This window comes from Ovis canadensis, chromosome 6, assembly GCF_042477335.2.
Source record: "Ovis canadensis isolate MfBH-ARS-UI-01 breed Bighorn chromosome 6, ARS-UI_OviCan_v2, whole genome shotgun sequence".
Taxonomy (NCBI): domain Eukaryota; kingdom Metazoa; phylum Chordata; class Mammalia; order Artiodactyla; family Bovidae; genus Ovis; species Ovis canadensis.
The window spans coordinates 15,242,573-15,251,851 of record NC_091250.1 but is presented as its reverse complement, the minus strand read 5'-3'; positions in this window follow the sequence as shown (position 1 = coordinate 15,251,851).

Genomic DNA, 9,279 nt, shown 5'->3' with positions numbered 1-9,279 from the left:
TCTTCCTATGTGATACTGCATGACCATGGTATCCATTGGAGGACGGCGAACGGTGGCCGGTTGGAGGGTCTCTTAAGTATAATACTGTTTTACAGTTAGACCGGTTCTGTAAGGAACAAGGGAAACGGGTAGAAGTAGCATATGTGTTGCCCTTTTTCTCTCTGCGAAGTATGCCAGACTTATGTCCTAAGGGTATAGATTTGGGCGTGAAACCTTCAGCTCCCTCCTGTCCTCCTATTTTCCCCCGTACCCAGGGGTCCAAGCTGAGCTAACTGAAAGCCAGAAAACCCCCCTCAGAATGGCTGCTTTGGTCTCAGTGGAAACCCAAACTGAGATTCAAACTGCTTTGGTCTCAGTGGAAATTCAAACTGGAATTCAAACTGCTTTGGTCTCAATGGAATCCCAAACTGAGATTCAAACTGCTTTGGTCTCAATGGAAACCCAAACTGAGATTCAAACTGCCCACGTGGAGGTCCAAACAACTCCTGTCTCAGTACAACCTCAGAATACTCTGGTTTCAGTACAAACTTAGACCATCGAAGTTAGAGATGAAATGGAGGACAGGGGACAAAGAGAAAAAGAAAAACAGGTTTATCCAGTCTATCCCTGGAATCATATGCACAGAACAGCCAGAGAGACTGAGGAACAGCCACACAAGCTGTTGCCTCTTTATGAAACACTCACCAGGAGAAATAATCAGTCTATGAGAGTTAATAAGCCTTTTTCTTATCAAGAAATACAAAGAATCAAGGAGGACCTGGGAGACTATTTAGAGGACCCAGAAAAATATATTAGAGCTTTTAAAGGTGTTACTCTGCTTTATGACCTTACTTGGAAGGATGTGATGTATATCTTGGGAAAAATGCTGACTCCTGACTCAAAGACTCGAGTTTTGGGAAAAGTGATTGCTTATGGAGATAAATGGCTTGGTAATTAATTAGTAGGGAAGAGGGAGGACGAGATAGCAGCCCTCCCCACTGGGAATCAGGCGGTCCCAATTATAGAACCAGACTGGAACTACAACACAGCTAGTGGAAGATGGGATCATTTTGTCAGATGTATTCTTGAAGGACTCAGGTAGGCACGTTCTAAGCCTTTAAACTATAGCAAATTGGCAGACAAAGAACGGGAGGAGAAGGATGCTCCTGGTAAATTCCTAGATAGACTAAGAGAAGCTCTTCGCAGATTCACTGTGATTGATCCCGAAAGTGAAGAAGGAAAAGTGATCTTAAAAGATAGATTTCTCACTCAGTCGGCTCCAGATATCCGCCATAAGCTACAAAAACGGGTGTATGGACCAAATCAGTCTTTAGATACTCTGTTACAACTGGCTCAGACAGTCTATTATGGTAGGGCATATGAGGAAAAGAAAGAAAGGCAAAGAAAGACAAAGGAAAAGGCGGAAGCCTTCACAATGGCTATGAAAAACGCTCTTAAGCAGCCAGAGAAAAATGCCCAGAGGGACCCAGGTGAAAAGGGATGGACTTGCTATTACTGTGGAAAGGAGGGGCGCCTCAAGCGGGATTGCCCTCAGACATCTAAGCCGCCCCCAGCTCCGTGTCCGGCCTGCAAAGGACCGCACTGGAAGAGAGACTGCCCTCAGAGGTGTAGGTCTCCGGGGTCGGACTCTCAAGACAATCAGGACTGAAGGTGTCCGGGGGTCCCCACACAAGCTCCCATCCTAATTACACCTGAGGAACCTCTGGTATTAATAATTGTGGGGGGCCAATCCATCAATTTCCTTTTAGATACTTGGGCAACTTACTCTGTGCTTACTGAAGTCCCTGGCCCACTTTCTTCCCGATCCGCTTCCGTAATGGGACTGTCTGGACGAGCCAAAAGGTATTATTTCAGTTATTCTTTATCTTGCAACTGGTATTCTGTGCTATTTTCACACGAGTTTCTGATCGTGCCAGAATCTCCTTCACCCCTTTTGGGGAGGGTTATACTGAGCAAGGTCCATGCCTCTGTTTTTATGAATATGGAGCCCTCCCTTTCTCTTCCTCTAGTTGAACAAAATGTAAATCCTAGAGTATGGGCTGATGGAAAATCTGTGGCTTGAGCACAAAATGCTATTCATGTAGTTGTCAAGCTCAAAGACCCACACTTATTTCCACATAAAAAGCAGTATCCTCTGAAACCTGAGGTTAAGGAAGGGTTAAAACCCATCTTTGAAAATTTAAAGGAACAGGGACTATTAATTCCCTGTAACAGTCCTTGCAACAATCCTATTTAGGGTATAAAGAAATCAAATGGTAAATGGAGAGTAGTTCAAGATTTACATATAATAAATGAGGCTGTAGTTCCTTTACACCCCGAGGTGCCTAATTCTTATACTCTATTGTCTGAAATTCCTGAACGAGCCAAATATTTCTCAGTAATTGATTTAAAATTGATGCCTCTATTCAGTGCCTTTGGCAGAAGAAAGTCAATTTCTATTTGCCTTTGAAGACCCTGCGCAGCCAGCTTCTCAGTTACCCTGGACAGTTTTGCCCCAGGGATTTCATGACAGTCCTCACTTATTTTGACAAAGTTTGTCACGGGATCTACAAAACTTTAATAGCTCTGAAGCAGTGGCGTTACAATATGTAGATGATATTTTCCTCTGTGCTGAGACAGAGGAAGCTTGTTAGCGAGCCTCAGAAGATCTCTTAAACTTTCTGGCAGGCTGTGGTTATAAGACATCAAGAGAAAAGGCTCAGCTTTGTCAACAATCAGTTAGATATCTGGGCCTAATAATATCAGAAGGGACTAGGGCCATAGGCCCTGAGAGAATTAAGCCTATACTAAATCATTCCCTACCTATGACTTTAAGACAATTGAAAGGAATTTTGGGAATCACAGGATACTGTTGCATTTGGATTCCGGGTTATGGGGAACTTGCCCGGCCTTTATATAAACTTAGAGGTGAAACTCAGCAGGCCGAAACTGACAAACTGGTTTGGTCACCAGAAACTCAAAAGTTTCTTCAAACTGCTCTCCAGCAAGCTCCAGCTCTGAGCTTGCCCACTGGGTCAGAATTTAATTTGTCACTGAAAGGAAAGGTATGGCCTTGGCAGTTTTGACACAACCTCGAGGGTCTCACCAGCAACCTATTGCTTATCTAAGCAGAGAATTAGATGTAATTTCACGTGGGTGGCCCCACTGCCTAAGAGTAATTGGGGCAGTGGCTTTATTAGCACCTGAAGCTTTAAAAATAATTAATGGATGAAACTTTACTGTACTGACTTTTCATGATGTCAGTGGAATCTTAAATTCTAAGGTTAATATTTGGATGACAGACAGTAGGCTTCTTAAATATCAGTCATTGTTGTAAGAAGGACCAGTAACTAAGCTTAAAGTGTGGAAATTTAAATCCTGCCACTTTCTTTCCTGAGAAGGAAAATGAAACACCTGATCACAATTGTTCTCAATTCCTAACTTTAAACTATGCAGCTCTGGAAGATCTAGTGGATACCACATTAGATAATCCTGACATGGAAATATTTACAGATGGCAGTTCTTTTGTCAGGATGGAAAGCATAAAACAGATTATGCCGTGGTGACTGCTGAACAGGTTTTGGAAGCAAAATCTCTCCCCCAGGGAACCAGTGCTCAGTTAGCAGAGCTTGTGGCTCTGACTCGAGCTGTAGAATTAAGCATAGGACAGCGGGTAAATATCTACACTGATTCTAAGTATGCTTATTTGACTTTACATGCTCATGCTGCAATATGGAAAGAAAGACAGTTTAAAACAGCAATAGGAGAACCTATTAAGCATTTCAGAGAGATCAAGAGACTTTTAACTGCTATATATTGTCCTAAAGAAGTAGCTGTTATGCATTGCAAAGGGCACAGTAGGGATGGGAGTAAAGTAGCCGAAGGTAATCAGCTGGCTGACTGTCAAGCCAGGAAAGCAGTACTTTACGAAATCCCTTCACTGCAGACACCTTTGATCTGGACAGGTCCTGTGGAACAGGAAAAACCACAATATGCTGAGGAAGAATTAGAAAGATATGAAAATAGAGGAACACAGATTACTGATAAAAGATGGTTACAGTCTGAGGATGGACGATTAATAATTCCTGTAATGCTCAATGGAAAATTCTTAAGGGTTTACACCAGAGTTTTCATTTGGGTGCAGAGAGTACTTAACAAATGGCTTCTCGTTTGTTTGAAGGTAAAAATGTAATGAAAACTTTAAAGAATATTATCAAAAGGTGTGGAGTTTGTCAGAAAAATAACCCAAAGACTGAAAAGCTAGCAAAACCTGGATTGCAAAGAAGTGGGAAGTATCCTGGAGAGGACTGGGAAATTGATTTTACTCATATGCCAAAAGCTAATGGATATTCTTGCTTAAAGTTTGGGTAGATACTTTTACTGGATGGATTGAGGCTTTTCCCTGTCGGAGTGAACAGGCTAAGGAGGTTATAAAGATTTTAATCCATGGAATTATCCCCAGGTTTGGGCTGCCACGAAGCCTTCAGAGTGACAATGGCTCCACCTTTAAAGCTGCTGTAACTCAGGGGGAATCTAAAGCTCTAGGAATAGAATATCACTTACACTGTTCCTGGAGACCCTTATCCTCAGGAAAGGTTGAAAAAGCTAATGATATTATCAAAAGACATCTGTGCAAATTAACTCAAGAGACACAGGATAATTGGATTAAAGTCCTACCCATAGCTTTAATGAGGGCTAGAACTGTCCCCAGAAAGGAGGGACTGTCCCCCTTTGAATGTATTTATGGAAGGCCTATCTTATGCACAGACATTGTCATAGACCCTGAAGCCTTGGAATTAACTAGTTATGTAACTCAGCTCTCAGCTTTTCAACAGGCATTAACAGAACTCCAGGAGATGACTCCTGACTCCGCCTCTGAGTCAAGCAAGCCTCTATTTGAGCCAGGAACTGAGGTCCTCATAAAACCTTTGGGATCTGGGGGCCCATCCCTCTAGCCCCTTTGGGAAGGCCCTTACCAGGTTATTCTTTCTTCTCCCACAGCTGTCAAAGTGCCAGGGACTGATTTGTGGGTACTTCACACTCGAGTTAACAGGTGGCATCCTGACCAAAACTAAGTGACATATTTTTATGTCTTTACTTTCTATTCTATGACTTTGTACTTTTCAGATGGGCCTAATAATCTATGTGAGCTTACTTCTGCTGACTCCAAACATCCTGTGTCTGCCGTTTGAGCCTCAAGACAATGCCTTCCTGTCCTGGGCTCACTCCTATGCTGCATTCCACAATCGGTCTAACTGCTGGGTCTGTGGAGCACTCCCCTCTTCATCAGTGGAAGGCTTCCCATGGTGGACATCTCCACTTCAAGGAAAAGACTTTCTCCAAGTGTGTGAATACCTTCGACAGCAATTACATGTGATGCCTCTCCTTCATCTGATGACATCTACTAACCCTTAAATGGACTGGTGCAACACTTTGTACTTTAACTATAGACATAATGTGACTTTTAATTTTGATTTTAACTTGTTTTTATTGTTTGCTCCCTGCAAATGTAACTGTATAACTGGATTTGTTTCTAGCCGCATGAAAGCTTTCAAGTTACAAATGGTTGCTCAAATTCCTGCTACTGCAGCAGCTGCCTGCAACTACGATTTTGGGCCCCTGATTCAGATATCCTCAATATGAGGATTAGGCGAATATGTTGCCTCCCCAATTTAGGGACAGTGCCCCTTCTCAGCTCCAAAGCAGTTATGGAACGAAAATGATGCCTCTTTTCCCTAGGCAACATAATTCTCCTAAAAGAAAATGGAGGAATGAGAGGATAATAGGCAGGAAGGCCAGGGGTCTCCAAATGGAGGAGATAGCCTCCAAATGTCAGACATTTTATCTCTCTTAAGTGGCAGGAGGAAACAAACCAACGATATATTTTCCTTCTCTATACAGATTTAAAAGGAGGTTTCTCTTAAAATTCTGTGTTGTCATAATAATACCTGGTTTCACCTGAAGTTAACCAATGCCTTTTTCTTATGGAAATGTTTATCTTAGGCTATGCTAATGTACTATGCATTTAGCCCAAACCCTGCCTTCAAGTCGGTTCCGACTTTTGGGCTCAGAACCTACTTGATAAACAGGAATGTTATACTCCAATATTGTTTCTATAATCTATGTAAATGAAATTATTTGCATGGTGATCTGCCATTCTTCAAGAATGGAGTTAATAATTTTATGGCCCAAGATAAACCATCTGGAGTCTAAGTTATCCCAAAATACATCTTATGGGTGAGGGGCCTGGTGCCATTCTAAGTTTTGAGACATTCCTTTCTCTCATTAACAGACTGCTGGTGACTATATAACGTCCAGCTAAAGACAAGCAGGGGGTACTCTTTATGCCCTCTTCTAATGCCTATGTCAGAAGCTTTCTCTATCTCATGTATATGTTTATAAAACTTTATTACAAAAATCTCTGCGCAATCAACTCCTCTTTGGCCCCAGATTGAATTCTTCTTCTCTGGGGGCCAAGAATCCCGGAGTTGTAATTCAACAACAACCTTTCAACAGGAAAGTCCAGAGAAACTCCAGGGGTCGTGCCACCATTCCAAAAGACCCCCAAATGTTTCAGTCCACTCCAGATGAATCTTATTTCCCTGTACTGCCTCGACCGTCACCCCGAGTATCCACTCACACCACGGTGGCACGTGTGAAAACCATGTGGAACCTTGAAGGAGAGCCATAGATCCCTGTGTCAACACAACGGGAAGAATGGCGCTGCTTCTACAACTCGGGAAGAAAGCGGACGTGCATATCACCACTCGAGACGAGGCCTGACTCCCCTGTAGAGACTCCCAAGAAACCACAAGATCTATGTCAGCACTGGAAAGGAAACCTGAGGTTCCAGCCTCAGCTCAAGACGAGGACTTAGGATCCGGCACCGACTGGAGGGATCCCGAAAGGCCACTCGAAACTTGCATGGAGACTGGCCTTTCCTGAGGCCACACGAGCGGGTCACTGAGGTCCCCGTCGTAACTCGAGAGGGACCTGCCGCAACTCGATAAAAACCAGAAGATGCTCCCCTCCAGAGCAGATGAGGTGCTTTCCCAATGTGGCATCTCGAGGAAAATCTCATGTTCCCTCATGGATCTCAAAAGGGAAATTCACATCCTTTCTGCAAGTCAAGAAATTCCCAAACATACCTGTCTGCGCTCGAGAGGATCACCAAGGATCCTGCCACAACTCAAGAAGTGCCCCGTTGTCACCTCCTCAGCTCTAGATGAAGGTTCCTTTTCCTGCTTCGTCAGGAAAGGATTCCTGGTGTTCCCGTCGCATCTCAGGAGGAGGCGCTCTCAACAGGAAAGTTGAGAGGAACTCCAGGGGTCGTGCCACCATTTCAAAAGACCCCCCCCCCACTGTCTCAGTCCACACCAGATGAACCTGATTTCCATGCACTGCCTCGACTGTCACTCTAAGTATCGACTTACACCACAGTGGCACGTGTGAGAGCCCTGTGGCCCCTCGAGGGAAAGCTACAGATCCCTGTGTAAACTAGATGGGAAGAATGACACTGCTGCTACAACTCGGGGGGAAAGCAGAAGTGCATGTCTCCACTTGAGATAAGGCCTGACTCCCCTGTGGAGCCTCCAGAGGAACCCCAAGAGCCATGTCATCACTGAAGAAGAAACCTCAGGTTCTGGCCTGAGCTCCAAACAAGGACTTAGCAGTGGCACTGACTGGAGAGGAATGTCAAGAGTCCCCTAGCAACTCACATGAAGACTGGCCTTTCCTGAGACTACACGAGCGGGTCCTTGAGGTCCCCAATGTAACTCGAGAGGGACCTGCCACATCTCGAGAAAAATTAGGAGATTCTCCCCTCCAGGCGAGATGAGGCACTTTTCCACTGTGGCATCTCAAGGGAAATCACACCTTCCCTCTTGGACCTCGATAGGTTCCTTCACACACTTGCTGCAACTCATGAAGTTCCCTGACATACCCATCTCCACTCTAGAGGAACACCGAGGATCCCACCAAAACTCAAGTGGAGCCCCGTTGTCCCCTCCTCACCTGGAGATGAAGGATTCTTTCCCTGCTTCGTTGGGACTGATTCCTGCAGTTCCCGTCGCATCTGAGGAGGAGGCACTCTCAACAGGAAATTCGAGAGGAACTCCAGGGGTCGTGCCACCATTTCAAAAGACCCCCAAATGTCTCAGTCCACTCCAGATGAACCTGATTTTCCTGCACTGCCTCAACTGTCACCCCGAGTATCGACTCATACCACGGTGGCACGTGAGACAGCCCTGTGGCCCCTAGAGGGAAAGCTACAGATCCCCGTGTCAACTAGACTTGAAGACTGGGACTGCTGACACCACTGGGGAGGAAAGCGGACGTCCATGTCTCCACTCGAGAAGAGGCCCTTCTCCCCCGTGGAGACTCCAGAGGAACCCCAGTATCCATGTTAGCACTGAAGAGGAAACCTCAGGTTCTGGCCTTAGCTCCAGACGAGAACTTAGGACCCGGCACCAACTGGAGAGGAATCCTGAGAGTCCCCTAGCAACTTGCATGGAGACTGGCCTTTCTTGAGGCCACATGAGCGGGTCCCTGAGGTCCCCATCGTAACTTGAGAGGGACCTGCCACAACTCGTGAGAAAACAGGAAATTATCCCCTCCATTCAAGATGAGGCCCTTTTCCGCTGTGACGTCTCGAGGGAAATCACACCTTCCCTCTTGGACCTCGAAAGTTTCCTTCACACCCTTGCTGCAACTCAAGAAGTTTCCTGACACACCCATCTCCACTTGAGAGGAACACTAAGGGTCCTGCCAAAACTCAAGAGGAGCCCCGTTTTCCCCTCCTCGCTCGAAATGAGGGTTCCTTTCCCTGCTTCGTTGGGAAATGATTCGCTGCATTCCCATCACATCTCAGGAGGAGGCACTCTCAACAGGAAAGTTGAGAGGCACTTCAGGTGTCATACCACTGCCGGGATTCAGCCCCGTTTGATCCAGGAAATCGAAATGTGGACAGTGTTGGCCAGGAAAAGCTTATTTATTTATTAATAAAAAATTAGTTTAGAGAGAAATAATGTAGTATGAAAATTAACTGGAGAAAGAATGCAGAATATCTTGGTTTGCGTGGGAAGGCAATAAAGTTCCAGAGAAGGAGCTTGCACCATCTACTTTAGGTCTCCAGCATCCTCTTGAATATCAGGGGCTGCCCCGCCTTGGGCTCTCCCTCACGTGGATCTTAAAAGCCGGGACATGTATGTGGACATGGTGAGCCTCCACGCTCAAGATGACAATTCAGCCAGAAATTAGAGAGGAGACACGGGGGACACCAGTCCAGTGACTGGCCCATCT